The 16,202-nt window shown below is 43.0% G+C and overlaps 1 protein-coding gene across 4 annotated transcripts in view; it reads right to left on the reverse strand.

Annotated features, from left to right (window-relative positions):
• FRS2 (fibroblast growth factor receptor substrate 2) overlaps positions 1-10,453 on the reverse strand; it is a 54,316-nt gene extending 43,863 nt beyond the window's left edge. The window contains exons 1-2 of one of the 4 annotated variants that reach the window (XM_061639766.1): positions 10,083-10,453; positions 4,377-4,554 (exon numbers count right to left, since the gene is read on the reverse strand). The gene's annotated coding sequence lies outside the window, so the exon portion shown is untranslated. The other 3 variants (XM_061639768.1, XM_061639765.1, XM_061639769.1) reach the window with 3 other exon arrangements.
• Positions 10,454-16,202: the final 5,749 nt, after the last annotated feature.

A 16,202-nucleotide genomic window follows, 5' to 3' on the forward strand; every position in this document is an offset into this window, starting at 1 on the left:
ATAATTGGCAAACCCCCAAAACCGTTGTACATCCTTTTTGGTGACAGGTTGGCCCCAGTCCAATATGCAGCTTACTTTCCCTGGGTCCATCTCCACGCCTTCCGCTGAGATTCGATATCCAAGGAAGTCTAGAGACTTGAGGTCAAATCCACATTTCTCTAATTTAGCATACAGGTGATTTTCTCTCAGTCTCTTCAACACCGTCTTCACATGCTGGTCGTGGTCTTCCTGGTTCTTTGAGAACACCAGGATATCATCTAAGTAACAGATTACATACGTGTCCAACAAGTCTCTAAACACGTCGTTCATGAATTTTTGAAAAATTCCTTCCCTTCCACAAAGCCCGAACGGCATGACCAGGTATTCATACTGTCCGTAAGCGGTCAAGAATCCTGTTTTCCATTCATCTCCCTCCTTCATTCTGATCAGATTGTACGCTCCTCTCAAATCCAACTTCGTGAAGATTTTTGCAGAGCGCAGTCGGTCCAGCAACTCTGAGATCAGGGGCAGCGGGTAGCTGTTGGGGATGGTGATCTGGTTCAATGCGCAATAGTCGTTACAGGGTCTGAGTCCCCCCCCCTTCTTTTTCACAAACAATAGTGGCGCTCCAGCAGGGGATTGTGAGGGACGTATGAATCCTCGCCTCAGGTTTTTATCCAGGAATTCCTTCAGGGCCTCCCTCTCATTCTCTGTGAGAGAGTAGATTCTCCCTGATGGAATGCTGGCTCCTGGCACTAGGTCAATCACACAGTCGTAAGGGCGGTGGGGGGGTAAAGTCTCTGCCTCTTTTTCATCAAACACATCTTTGAATTCTTCATACTTTGGCGGCAGGGTCACTTGCTCGATTTCTTGCACTGCCCCTGCTAGGGTGTTCTTGATTCCTTCAGGTTGACAGTTCTCCTGGCAATACTGTGAGGTGAACCACACCACCGCCTCCTTCCAACTTATTTTGGGTTCATGCTTTGCTAGCCAGGGCATTCCCAGAATCACCTCAAAGTTCGAGAGATCTGACACGTATAGCGAAATGAACTCTTCATGCTCAGGGATTTGAAGTTTCACTTCCTCCGTGGCTTGTGTCACCCCTCCTGACTTCAGGGGTCTCCCATCGATAGTCTCCACAGCTAGGGGAGCGTCCAGTTTCCACCGGGAAATTCCATGACGCTTGACTAACTTTGCATCAATAAAATTTGTGGAGGCTCCACTGTCAATTAAGGCAGTGGAATTAAACACCACTCCTCTGGAAGTTGTAATCCGAATAGGCAAGACCAACACCCCCTTTGAGTGAGATTGGATCGTTGGGGGGCCTTTATACAACGCTGCCCCCAGTCCACCGGCCTGCACGTGGACTGGGTGTTCTAGTTTCCCGACGGCTCAGCTTTCCCCCCTTTCAGTCCACAGTCTCTGGCCACATGGCCCGGCTTTGAACAATAAAAGCATAAACGTTCCCAGCGTCGTCTTTCCTTTTCTTCTTCCGACAGTCTTGGTCTAGCCCCTCCCTGTCCCTCAGTTGCATTACCTGCCATCCCTGCAGTGGGAAGTGTCTTGTTGCGGGATGCCGAGGCTGAGTATCTCGGGACCTCCTGCTTCCTTTCCAGGCGCCTTCCTTCCATCCGGTGATCTATCTGTAGGCATAGCCGGATGAGCCCTGGTAGGTCAGCGGGGGGGGAGGTCCTGGCCAACTCATCCAGGATTTCAGCATTTAATCCACTCCGGTACATAAACATCAGGGCGGCGTCATTGTAACCAGTTTCCTGGGACAGAATTTTAAAAGCGTTAGTGTACTCGGAAACAGTCCCTTTAGCTTGCTTCAGAGCGCCTAGTTGCCGCGCTACTGTTTCAGCCCTTTGCGGGTCTTGAAACATCTCGGTCATCTCCTGTATAAATCCTCTGTACCTTCCTAAGACAGTATCCTTTCTCACGAGATACGGAGTCACCCATTTTGCAGCTTCTCCCTCCAGGAGGCTAATCACGAAAGCTACTTTAGCCCCATCGTCTGGAAATTCCGTGTGCCTGACATCCAGATATAACTCACATTGAGCCACGAAGGTTGCCAACTGATCACTTTGTCCCGCGTATTTTGGGGGCAATCCAATGGGAATCTTTACTACGGCAGCTGGAGGGGCTGTTCGCATCTGGTCTATCGTGGCCTTCAAGGTTTGATTATCCGTCTTCAGCGCCTTGACTGCTGCTAGCAGGGCTTGAACATCCGTCTGCAAATCAGCTACCTTAGTCCTCAAGAGTTCCACTTCTTCCGTCTCAGAAGTGGGGTTCGTCCCCCCCGCTGCTCCCTTTGACATCTTGTCCCAGTCAAGTGAAGAGAGCGTTGAGGGTGATTTAGGTGGCTCTGTCAAGCTGTCAGGCCCAGGATGTGACTCAGGAACCAGACCAACGGCTGTAGTTAATTCGTGTTTTATTAGGGTAATGTCCAAACAAAGACTGCGTTTTCTCATGAAGCAATACAGGGATACAGGTCCTGCGGCATTGGGAGAAAGTTGACAGAGCAAGGGACTTCTTCCCGCCTGTTCTTTAAGAAGGGGCCAAATGGGCGCGCAATCTTTCGCTCCTCCTTAACTGCCCCTCAGGTACTGCCCGCCTTCCCCCCTTCTCTCCTGTCTTTTCAGCTGTCTGCGTGTGCGCGGTGAGGGGGGAAGCATCACCCCCTCCTCTTCTGAAGTTTCCAATTCCAGGATGGGGGATAGGGGAGGGGCTGATGGTAAACTGCCTCCCCGCTTTTCGGCTGTGAGCAGCCCTCCCTCTTTCCCCTCTTGCTCTGAGCCTGAAAGAGGGGGAGGCGTGAGAATGTCCAGGGAGGGCTCAGGCTCCCCGTTGCTAAGCGACCTTATCACTGGCAGTTCCTCTGTTTCATCTTCGCTCCAAAGGGGGGAAGTTCCTCCCCCTTCCCTCTGCCATCCATCCGAATACTCTTCTCCCAACTCTCCGGGATCCAGCTCCCCGGGATTGGGACCCCAGCTCTGCCTTCCGACACAAACATGCTGAGCCACCTTTCTCCCAACCTTGGAGTTGCAGTGGTCTCATCTTGCTCTGAGCTCCATGATTAAATGAAAGAACTGGGGTTGTTTGGCCACTGTTATCACCATGGTGACCAGAGCACCTCAGCCACACAGTGCCCCAAAAGTTAAGGTTCTGGCTTTACATAAAAAGGGAGGTGGAAGGCTTCTTTGGCACAGCAGGCAAATCAGGCAATGGCAGGAGCAGGATGAATTAGTTTTTGGTTTTGCATCCAATACCAGCCAGAAACAGTGGACCCCTGAGAACAGGAAATACGATTAAGCACCTCACACTTCCACAGGTCACTAGAGCCTTCATAATTGGCCTCCATAATTAACTTTGATAGTCTCACACATTACCTTCTCAAGATAGGATCTGTCCAGCAAATAAAGAACTCCTAGGCAGACTTCATTCAACATCACTACTACTGACTTGGAGATTTCTTTTCTCTCCCACCCACCTACATATTTTTAAAATAAATAAATGAAAGCATTCAATGGATGGTAAAAATGTGCGCTATGTTGCAAACAGTCAATTAGACAGGAATGAAAAATAAATGCTGTGCAATCCAATCCATTTCACTTACCTAAACTAAACAGCCTGCCACAGCTGCAAGTGTGTCTGGTGGCAGCAAACACTACATAAGTATTGATTAATAATTTTATAAATAAAACCCAAATCAAGCATTTCTCAGAAAGCCCAATTTTTCTCACTCTAATATGATTCTTCCATCTCTGAAGTTGTCAAGATATCACTGCACAACATCTCTCTGTCTTTACTGGCTCAGTCAGTAAATATTCCATGGTACTGGCTGCTTAGTAGAAATAGAAAAAATCTAGTCCACTTGAAGTCAGACTTCTTTGTTAATGGGAAGTAACAAGAATAATTCATTCACTTAATACTACATAGGTAGAGAAATACTACAGCCACATTAAGCTAGGACCAAAAATCTGACATTCCCTATGCCAACAGAATGGCTGCCATGTCCAATGCATGCTCAGCTCGAACGGCCTTATCCTTCTTACAAGCACTAATTTATGACACATAAAGGGAAGAAAGAAGATGAGATATGACACAGCATCCACATAGCTCCCTGGGACAAGGGTTCAAGATATACCAGTGTGGAAAATACTTTTGTCAAGCAGCAAAAATGTTGAAATAGGGTTGTACCCAATGCAATACTCTTTCAATGAAGCTCACGCAAAGGGAATTCATCACCAACACCCCACTACAACCCCTGAAAAGCACCTTCCAAATTTTGGGGCACTTTCAGGAAATGTATGGGGTGAATGGGGCAGGGGGCTGAAGTGGGAGAAAGAACTGAGGTAAATATGCTAAAGACACCCTGTCCACATCCTAGATCTTACCTGAAGGTCCACTGAACCTCAGGAGAAGCTTCTCGGGGGTGTGAGGGTTGCAGCAGGGAGAAGAGATGGAGAATTCTTCTTATATTAGCATCTTTGCCCAAGTGCAGCATTCCATGCAACCCAATCTGTTATGTCAAATTCAGGGCAAAGCCTATCTCACTCGTTTTGACTATGAGAGCTGGGCAGAACACATATTTTTGAGTAATTAAAATTATATACATAAAATATTCTATTAAATATGAAATAAAAATGCTTTATATGACAAGAATTTCAAATAAATATCCATCATTATTTCCAAAATAAAATACTAACATTCTTTCAATAATTTTTATTAATGTATACATGTAATTCCAATTGTACTTTATACCTTTACACCACGAAAAGCAAAAAATTGTGAGGAACGTAATTTATTGAACCCACTGGAGAATTGAAAAATACATAACCTTTGAATTAGCCTTCAATATAACTAACTTCTCAAAGACACAGTCACCAAGATCTTACCTCTTTGGTTAGTTAATTACTGTGCATATGAAAAGAGCCTTTCTGCAGGTACGTATTAGCGAAATTTGCACTATCCTGGCTGTACAAGTTCTATACTGCCAGGTGTTCACTCAGCATTCCAAGATTTTAGTGATGATCACTTAAATAATGCAACACCCTGGCCTTACATTTTATAAAATTGTAATGCTGTCATCCTTAAAACAAACGTCATCTGAAGCAGAAGACTTGTTAAAAATTGTTCTAACCCCCCTGAAGTATTTTATCATCTTTAGGAAAAGTGCAGATTGAAGTAATGCAAATAAATTTAAAAGGAGAATTTACCAAACAGTTAGGGAGCTTGGGTGGTTTTTGTAACCTCTGATAAATGTAAAGAAGATCCCTATCAGATCAGACCTTAGTCCAGCACTCTGTTCTCACAGTGACCAATCAGATATCCATGGGAAGCCTGCAAGCAGAACTTGAGTGCAACAATGCACTTCCCACTTGTGATTCCCAGCAACTGGTATTCTGACAGTGGAGGCAGAACACAGCCATCATGGCTAGTAGTCATTGATAGCTTTATCCTCTGTGAATATGTTTAATCCTCTTTTAAAGGTATTTGAGTTGGTGGACATCACTATCCTGTTGTGGAAGCAAATTTCATAGTTTAACTATGTTCTGCATAAAGAAGTACTTCCTTTTGTCTTTCTTTTCTTCCAACATTCAGCTTCACTGGATGTCCGCAAGTTCTAGTATTATGAGAGAGGGTAAAAAACCTTGTCTCTATCCACTTTCTCCACACCATACATACATTTATACACCTCTGTCATGTCTCCTCTTGCTCGCCTCTTCTCTAAAAAGCCTCAAATGTTGTAACATTTTCTCATAGGAGAGCTGCTCCATCCCCTTCATCATTTTAGTTGCCCTCTTCTGAACTCTTTCCAGCTCTACAATATCCTTTTTGACGTGAGACGACCAGATCTGTAATGTCTAATGACATTATGATGCTGGCAGTTTATTTTCAATTCCATTCCTAATAATCCTTAGCATGGAATTTGCCTTTTTCACAACTGTCACACACTGGGTCGCCATCTTCATCGAGCTATCCACTATGACCCCAAGGTCTTGTTTCTGTTCAGTCACCACCAGTTCAGACCCTATGAGGCTATATGTGAAATTAAGATTTTTTGGCCCTGACAAGCATCACTTTCCACTTGTTTACACTGAATTGTGTTTGCTTTTTTACTGCCCATTCACCCAGTTTGGAGAGATCCTTTTGGAGCTCTTCGCAATATTTTTTTTTAACCACCCTGAACAATTTGGTGTCATCAGCAAACTTGACTAACTTACTGCTCACCCCTAACTCTAGATCATTTATGAGCAAGTTAAAAAGCACAGGTTCCAATATTGATCCTTGAGGGGCTCCATTGGGAGAACTGTTCATTTATGCCCACCTTCTGCTTCCTGATCCTTAACCTGCTGTTACCGGACCTGTCCTCTTATCCAGTGACTACTAAGCTTACTCAGGAGTCTTTGCCAAAGATTCTTGTCAAAAGCTGTTTGAAACTCTAAGTACACAATGTCAACTAAGTCACTTCTATGTATATGCCTGCTGACATTCTCAAATAATCTCAAAGGTTAGTGAGACAGGCCTTATCCTCGCAGAAGCCATGCTGGTTCTGTTTCAGCAAGACTTGTTCTATGTGCCAAGTAATTCTATCTTTAACCTGTTTTCCTGGAACAGACAGGAAGCTAACCACTTCATAATTTCCAGGATCTCCCCTGGATCTCTTTTTAAAAATTGGTATTGCATTGTCCACTTTCCAATCCTTAGGTATGGAGGCTAATCTTAAGAACAAGTTGCATATTTTAATAGATGCATTTATTTATTTATTTCATTTTATTTGTATACAGCCCCATAGCTGAAGCTCTCTGGGCAGTTTACAACAATTAAAAACATTAAAAACAAATATACAAATATACAAATTTAAAAACAGTTAAAAAAAACAATTTAAAAACACATGCTAAAATGCCTGGGAGAAGAGGAAAGTCTTGACCTGGCGCCAAAAAGATAACAGTGTTTAATCGACATTGTATATAATAAATTAGCTATTTCACATTACAGTTCTTTGAGAACTCTCAAATGGATACAATCCACACCCAGTGATTTGTTTATATTTTTTTTGTCAATTAGAAATTTTTCTCGTCACCAGTATTTGCCTCAGTTCCTCAGACTCCCTTCCTGCAAAAGTTAGTTCACACACACTGATCTGTCCTATATCTTCTGCTGTGAAGACAGATGCAAATAATTCATTCAGCTTCTCTGCCGTCTCCTTGTCCTCCTTCAGCACACTTTTGATTTCCTTGTTTTCAAAAGGTCCAACCACTTCCCTAGCCATTCTCCTGCTACTAATGTATTTTTTTATGTTGGTCTTTATGTTTTTAGCAACATACTCCTCAAAATCTTTTTAGCATCCCTTATTGTCTGTTTGAATGTATTTTGCCAAAGTTTGTGTTCCTTCATGTTCTCCTTATTCGAAAAAGAATTCCATTTTCTAAAGGAAGCCTTCTTGCCTCTAATAGCTTCTTTGACTCTGTTAACCATGCAGGCATCCTCTTGGCCCTGGTGGCGCCTTTCTTGATCTGCAACATACATTCAAGATGAGCTTCCAGTGTTGTTGTTTTCAACAACTCCCAAACATTTTGAAGAAATATGAACTTCTTGATTTTGCCTTTCAGTTCTTTTTTAACAATCACCATTTTGGGGAAGTTTTCTCTTTTCACGTCAAATGTCACTATGCTGGATTTTCTTAACATATATATTGAATTTGATAGCACTATGGTCACTCTTCCCAATCAGTTCAACAACACACAAATCTCATACCAGGTGCTGGGCACTACTCAAGATTAAGTCCAGAGTTACTGCCCTTCTTGTTGGTTCCATGACCAATTGTTCTAGGGCACAGTCATTTAGGGTATACAGAAATTTTCTTTTTTGTGACTGGAACACACATGTACCCAGTCTATGTGAGGGTAACTGGTCATTACTATAGCATTTCCTCTTTTTGATCCCTCCTTGATTTCATTCTTCATATCAAGACCACCCTGAGTATTTTGCTCAGGGAGATAATAGCACATCCTCAGTATGGAGGAGTCTGCACCTTTTAGAATTTGTAGCTTGTATGACTCTATATCCTCTCCGAAATACAGAGCGACACTAGCTTCAGTATGCTCTTTACTATCCTTCCTATAGAGCCCGTATTCAGAGATAATCACTAGTTCTCTCCATTCCATCAGATTTCAGTTATGCCCACTCCATCTATTCTGTCCTCCAAGACCATGCACTCCACCTTGCCCATCTTTGCTTGTAGGCTTCTAGCATTAACACATAAACACTTATCTGCAGTGTATCTCTCAAAATGTCCTTAACACTAGCATTTTAGCTGAAGTTGCTTTGGCCCTGAATTCTATCAAGTGTCCCAGCAGCCTCAGTGTCTAGCTCTACCCCTACCTCATTTGTTTTCATAAATAGTTGCATGCTCATCTCAGAGGGAAGATTTATTCCAAACAGAACCCTCCTCAGCTATTGTCAGCTCTCCCCTTGCAATCAATTTAAAGGCTACTCTGCCAACTTTTTGATTTATTTATTTAAACATCAACAAGGTTCTGTCCTGATTCTAGTGGTGCTGATCTCTTTTGCAAAAGCTCTGCTTGTCCCAAAATGTTCCCCAGCACCTAACAAATCCAAACCACTCCTTCTGACAGACACCACTGTCTCATCCACACATTGAGACTACACAGCTGCGGCTCTCCAGCTGGCCCTGTGCAGGGAACCAGGAGCATTTCCAAGAAAGCTACCTTGAAGGTCCTGGTTTTTAAGACCCTACCTAGCAACCTAAATTTCACTTCCAGGATCTCCCAACTACATGTCCCCATATCATTGGGCTAATATGCACCATGACAGCTGATCTCCCCCCCCCAGCCCTATGTAACAGGCAATCCAAACAGCAGGTAGCATCCGCAACCTTCATATTAAACATATAATTCACCTTGCAGTCTGCACATCCATCACACATCCAGCTATCCATGTCCCTAATGATCAAATTAGCCACTACCAGGATCCCTCCACTATCACCCCTGGAGAAGTATCCTCTGTATGTCAGAAGAAAGGGGCTTAACTATGCTTCCCTGTATCAGTCTGTTTTGAAAAACTCTATGGGGCAGTTTTTAAAAACTGCAATACTTTCTATTGGCCGGTACAAAACAAAATACTGCAAACACAGGAATCAGATGGGAATGTCTTGGGATATTTTTTGTCCCAGTCTCTTTTTGGTTTTCAGAAAGAAATCTCGGTATGGACACTTAAATCTGCTTCCCTAGGTCTGATTATATGTAAGTCCTTCAATTAAAAGCACAACCAGGTCAGATTTTCTTCCAATCATTGGAAGAAATGTCCATTACCAATACATTAAAAATGTATATATCGTACATAAAATCATAGTATATGTTAAACATAAGCAAGTTAAGAACGAAAAGAAGGGGAAGGGATTTGGCTCTTGTATTCAGAATCTACTCTACAACCCTAGCCAGAGAGGATCCAGGACCAAACTACATTTCTACCAGGAACCCAAAAGAAGAAAGAAACTAGCTGACCCCGACTTTCTACACCTGCGACAGGCATCAACACACCTCGGCATGAAACCCCCGAGGCAAATCACCCGGTGACATGTAAACTATCATCCCAGCCATGGGAGCTGCCCAGCCTAAACCCGAGTTAGAGTGGCGGGCTTTTATTTACACCAGTCCTTCACCACCACACACTAACTCCACCCCCCCGCCGAGAAGCACTGTACATCCCGCACACCAAGCCCCCCCTCTCTCACACACACACCCGCCGTCAAGCCAGCTCAGCCCGTCCTTCACATCACCCACCCCATCCCGAGTCTCGTCCCCGAATCTGTACTAGCAGCTGACGACGACCTTTCTCTCCGCAGCCTCCATTGGGTTCTCCTCAAGTCACGGGGGATTGGGGGGACACAGCTCACCTCTCAATTCTGTTCCCCAACACACCGAAAAAGAAAGCGGCTCCCTCAGCCCGCCGACTCCCGCTTGTTCATTAAGCCAGGCCGAGAAAGCGACCGTAGACCAAAGGGAGCACCTAAGAATGGAGGCGCCTGACCCGGGGAATAAAAGAGGTGGAGGCGCCAGAGGAGACCGTGCGCTCACCTTCTTCATGAGGCCAAGTCACCTCCGGGTGGCCAAAGACAGCAGTCCGGCGTCCTTTGCTGCCTAGTCTAACCCGAAGTCCCGTTCCGAGAGCGGCAGCCAGGCCTTGCTCTGGGCCGGACCCTGCCCAGGACAACTTCCGAGACCAAGCGGAGAACTCCTTCCGGGGCAAGGGAGGAGAACGGCGAGAAGGAGGGGGGAACGCCGATATACCCGCGTTGGAGCTCCTCACCTTACCCAGCGGAGGAGGAGGAGGAGGAGGAGGAGAGGAAGAGGAGGATGCCAGCAGCCACCCACAGACTACCTTGGCCTCGCCTCCAACCCGCCTTTGAGGGCACCATCTTCCGCCGTTGTCATGCAACCCCTGCTATGTGTGGGAATTTTCAACGCGTGGAAATCACAACACAGAGAAGGGGATGCGTTTCTCGCCGCGGAGAGGGAGGAGGGGCCGTCCCAGCACCAAAGTGATCTCCTGATTTGCATGTCAGCGGAATTAGCTTTTAAATAAGTACGCTTAGGCTGCATTCCTTTACAATCCTCCTTTCAGGGTAAAAACAACTAAGACTCTTGTGGCACTTTTAAGACCAACACATTTATTATGGCATAAGCTGTCGTGGACTCAAGCCCACTTCATCGATATATCTAATAAATTAATTAGTGTTTTACGGTGCTACAAGACTCTTTATTGGTTTTGTTGCATGATACTAATATGGCTACCCCTCTGGATTTTTTTCCCCGTTTTTGAGTAGAAATGCATAGGATTTAACTATTGGGAGCACAATAAAAAAAAAGTTTACATGCAAATATTTTAGCTTCCATGGTTCATGGATTGTAGTGTAATTCCTTATCTCCAGGGTCATGGTGGTCCATGTTTAGAAAGAAATAGTAGACTGCATTTTCATCTAAGATTTTACTACAGCAAAAATAATCAACAAACAAAAATACACTAGAAACTCAACATACTAGTTTTAGCAACAGCAATATACATCATTTTGCATCTGATAAAGCTCGCTCTAGGCAAAACAAAAACCAGACATCACAATAAAGTTGCAATCCTAAAAACTGTGGGAGCAAATTTCATTGAATCCATTGGGACCTGCTTCTAACAAAAGATTGTGCGGCGCATCTGTTAGCCTTTGAGATGTACAAGGCACCCTGTTATTCTAAACAGATAATTGCCTGGTGCAAGGTGTTCTAATCTATTTAGTTGCACAGATTACCAAAATTCTTCCAAGGTAAATTCCTGGTCTTACCTTTAAGACCCCCTCCTGCCGTCCCCCAAAAAGTTCTGGGACCTGTTAAGGGTTAATTCCTTTAACACACTAAAGCGCCTCCTTGAGGGCCATCCTTGGGGGTTATCTACTGTTTTCACTAAGCACCTCCATCTTACAAGGGATGTTTTATCCACCATCATAGCAATGCATGCTAATGATGCACCCAGAAAGCATTTGGGACATGTTCAAGGCCATGACTGGAAGTATGGCTCAGGGATGGATCTGGGAAAGTCCGGATGTGTGCCATGCCTACTGATCTGTAGTATTACCTTATTTGGAGTTCCTACTGTAAGCTTCCTGTAAATTGCTTACTGGAGGGTATAAAAATCAGGGACAAAGACAGTGGACTTATCGACCACACCCACATAGCTGTTTGTCTCTGTGAGTGCCTTTTTAATAAACGTTTATATTTTTCTTCTAAACTGCCATATGGCTTCTCCTTACCGACCAGAGCGAGGCACAGCCCAGTTTCTCACAACAGACCAGGATACCTTAAAAGCTGCCTCCTTCTGTACAGTGGTTTAGAGGTAAATTGTGAAGTGCAGGAGCTCATTATCATAGTTCCTTTAGCTACCACAGCCCTCCAAGGAGAGTCTAAACACAACTGTCAGTCCATGTATGAATACATATATCATTTATTTATTTATTCAAAATATTTCTATCCCGCCCTTCTACCCTACAATAGGGCACTCAGGGCGGCTACAATAAAATCGCACACATATATAATAAAATACACAATAAAAACACAAAACGTAACAGTAAATTAAAATCATAAAATACTATTAAAATACATAAAATGCATTATGCACATACACACATAAAATACATTATGCATACACATTCAAACATACATACATGTATATATATGCATACACATATGAGAAAGTGAGAATAAAAGAACTTAAAAGATAAAAATAAAAGATAAAAAACCTAACAGTGTCAGGCTGACCCGTCAGTCCCAACCAAAGGCTCTCCAGAACAAAATAGTTTTTACAAGTTTCCGGAAGACCATCAGGGAGGGAGCAAAGTGGGATTCTTGGGGCAGGGAATTCCAAAGTCTGGGGGCCACAATTGAAAAGGCCCTCTCCGGCATCTATCATGTATGCATATTGCTTGTGTGTATATATATATCACCCCAAATAACAGTACTACATGGAAAATACCCATCTTTTTAGGATCAACTGGTGGTCATGTAATTGTGAACTGGAAAAGGTTGGTGTAGTGGTTAGCAAACTGGACTTTGGTTGGGGTGACCTGGATTCACATCTCTGGATTCACATCAAGTTCACTAGACTGGGTCAGTCACTGTCTGAGCCTAGCCTAAGGGATCATGTGCCAAACCAGAGCTATCCTCCAGAGCCCTAAGTTTACAACACTGGCAAATACCACTTCAGCAGATGATGTTATTGCCGCTGCTGTGACACCACTCTCCCACCTTCCTGCATCACTGCTTCCATATGAACCTGCTTATGCACTGTGTTCAGGAATGGAAGCCCTGCTGATTCTACCCGCTTTTCTGAAGAAATCACAGCACCTAAGTTATTATTATTATTATTATCTTTATTTATACCCCGCCCTTTTTCCAAAACTGGAACTCGGGGCGGCTTACAGCTAAAAATGGGTACATATAATTTAGACATATAAAAATCTACATTTAAAATAGAATTAAACTCATTACAGCATTAAAACAATTAAACATCACTTAAAAATACCTAAAACCAATTTAAGAATAATGTAATCAAACAGTAAAACAATACGGGATACCTCTAGAAGTCCTGTCTTAAACAACAACTACTACTACAAGGCCAGCATTCTTATCAGTTTCATGTCTTGTCAGTACTTTTAACTCCTGTGCACACCATGCCCTGTAAAAGAGGGGGAAACTTTTTTGGAGGGAGAAGGACACAAACAGCAGATTTCCAGGTGTATGACTGCAGGCATGGGAGAAAATAAGGTGCTCTGTTTCATTAAGAAAGACTTATGAGTGTGAGTAGATATCTTTGGAAAGGCATGTCAGGTGCCAGAGGACTTCTGCTGCTCTGCCCCTTTTCCCCTTTCCTGGATCTGGTTAGTTAGAAATGGGCAGAGAGGCATATTCAGGGACTTGAATCTGCCACATGGACAGATTTGTCTTTGTAGAGACAAAGGATACACTGTACCAAAATACCTTTATGTACTTTAGATTCTGGTCTGGCTCAAATAGATCCCCATAGACGCAGCTGTGTGGAGGAAGTAGCATTTGACCAAGCGGTATCAATTCATGCAAGTGCATGGGGGCAAGGAGCTAAATAGGCCATCACACTTATGCAGACTGACGCTGGGCTCTCTCTGTTCTTCAGCTTATATTTCTGCTAAGAAAAGTCACTATCAAAATGCCAAAATATTATCAGGTAGATTTGGTTTATGCAGCTGTCCATGGAGAGCCTTTCACCAAGCACAGAAGGTCCAGAGCCAAGCACAGCTTGCTGTTGCCCAAGCAAAGTCCCAGACTGATCCGGACTTTTATATAACCCTTCCAGGGGATAAGCCAATGGGGTGCCTGTATAGGTGGAGTCATCCTGGAACCTAAGTATACCTCCCTGTCCAGGAACACACACACCCAGCCCTGTAGCGGCAGTAGCTCACTGTGTGCAACAGCAGCACAGAGATCTGAAGGTTCCCTGTGCCACGCCTAACAACTTCCCGCAGGAATATGGAGTACTGGGGCTATGGATAATCTGTAGTGTTGTTCATACCCTTGTAATTATATTCCACCTTGAACCAAAATGAGTTGATTGATTCTTTGCTGGAACTGAGATGTTCAAAGTGACATTAGTGAGAGATTTAGGACAAACAAAATTAAAAGCTAAAAAAAGAGAAAGATTTCACATTAATGGAAAAAACTTTTTAAGTTGTAGAATGTCATCCTCAAAGAGGTTATCTGCTTACTTTTCATGGCTTTTAAATAAACCTTTGGGGCTTGATTGTGCCACAGTAAAGTTTTGTTCTCTTGATCGATCTTCTCTTACTCTTTATTTTATATCTGATGCTTACTTAAAGTCTGTTATGGTAAATGACCTTGAGGTTTACTGATAGAAAAACTGGATGCAAATATTTTAAATAAAATAGAACATAATAATTTTAAAAATAGCCATACTGGCACAATGTGCACAATTAAATACAGCTGATGTGAGCAAAGCTAATTATCTGGTTATCACCTAAATGGGTTTTTAACCTACTGTCCAAACAACTAATACTGAATTTATCCTGAATTGGTTTTTAACCTACTATCCAAATTAATTTTCAGTTTTACCAATACAGTATTAACTGTGCAAGTTACACTGTATCAGTGGGATGTGCAAGTTGGTCCTTTGCATTGTGATGTAGAAGTATGTCCCACTGAGTTTGAAGCAAGTGCACATATGATTCCACGTCCTTGTGTAAACATGCATTGGATAGGACTGCAGAAGTGCATAACTGGTTTGTGCCTACAATTATGTTTTTATGCAGTATGTTCTATACCTTCAAGGATTCTAGCAAACCAGCACTGGAGATGAAGAAATGTCCTCAAATCTGGGAATGGCATTGTCTGACAATTTCTGAATTTTGTTTTACTGCCAGATCTGTGGAGCTCATAACCTGGATCTTCAGAAAAAGGCCAAACCAATTACAGTGTGAAAGCTCATCTGTGCTATTAGACAAATAAAAATCTGTATATTATGGTCATCTCTATCATGTTTAAAAGCTAATTTTCTAGTAGTTTTTAGTATGAGTGGGTTCAGCCAGAACCAGATATCCTGCAAGCGGGTAGTCTGCTTAGACCTCTTGTCCTACATCCTGATCTTAACCATGTTTAGTCATAAGCAAGTCCATACTTTAAGTATATTTTGCATTGCAGCCTTAAATTGCTCACATATCTGTGCTATTGGGGCCTGCATTTGCTTCTCTTTCTCCCAAGGCATCTCAATCTTGACCTGTCATGCCCCTATTATTCCAGTCCTTGCACTCTTAAAAGAAAGAACAGCTATTGTGTGGTGCTTTTGTGATGGAGATTAGACTGCACAGACTACATATTTTCACCTGTGACCTATATTGTTTTAGAAAGTAGCCAGCCCTGTAGTTTAAAGAGCAGTCAAGCAGCATAAATTGTTTTTACACAGTGGAATATATCTGTTAAATAAATTGTTCCTTATTCTTTCCCATGTCCTCCTTCAGTTAGCTAGAGTAAGTCTCATTCCTCACCAGATGATTTCGCACAATCCTTTGTGGGGGCATGTCTGAGAGATGCACTTTTGCACATGAAAAACAGGGCTGCATTCAAAGGAGTATAAACACCCTCTGCTTCCATTCTGGACCCCACACATCACTGGCCTTTTAAACACTTTTTTCTGTCAGAATGGTCACAGGCAAAAATACTCATAGAACTGCTTGTGAAAGAAGGTAACCTTCCACATCTGACATGTCATTCACCATATTTTTGATATCACAAAGATTGTGCTCTTTAGAACACTTCCAAACAGGTGGGAATAAGATCATTCCTCTACTGCCATATGATAAAGTGTACCAAATTCAGAGCTGTGAACAATTTTGAAGGATCCTAGTAAAGGCAGCAGGAAAGCCAAATCTCTCTAATTAAATATTGTAATATGATTGATTACTCTATTGCTGCTTTCTTCCCAAAGCACCATTTGATCACTTGGTTAATCCATCTCTTGGGCCAATAAGTAGTAATTGACATGAAGGCACATAACAACTACTGTTTCACGGATTTGTGAACATTGCCCCTGTCCTTTGAGGATTGGTAACTAACTAGCAGTGTGATCTTATGCACAATTACTCAGAAGTAAGTCCCACTGGATCTAGGGTT

The sequence above is a fragment of the Rhineura floridana genome, chromosome 8 (assembly GCF_030035675.1).
Source record: "Rhineura floridana isolate rRhiFlo1 chromosome 8, rRhiFlo1.hap2, whole genome shotgun sequence".
In the NCBI taxonomy this organism is placed as follows: Eukaryota; Metazoa; Chordata; class Lepidosauria; order Squamata; family Rhineuridae; genus Rhineura; species Rhineura floridana.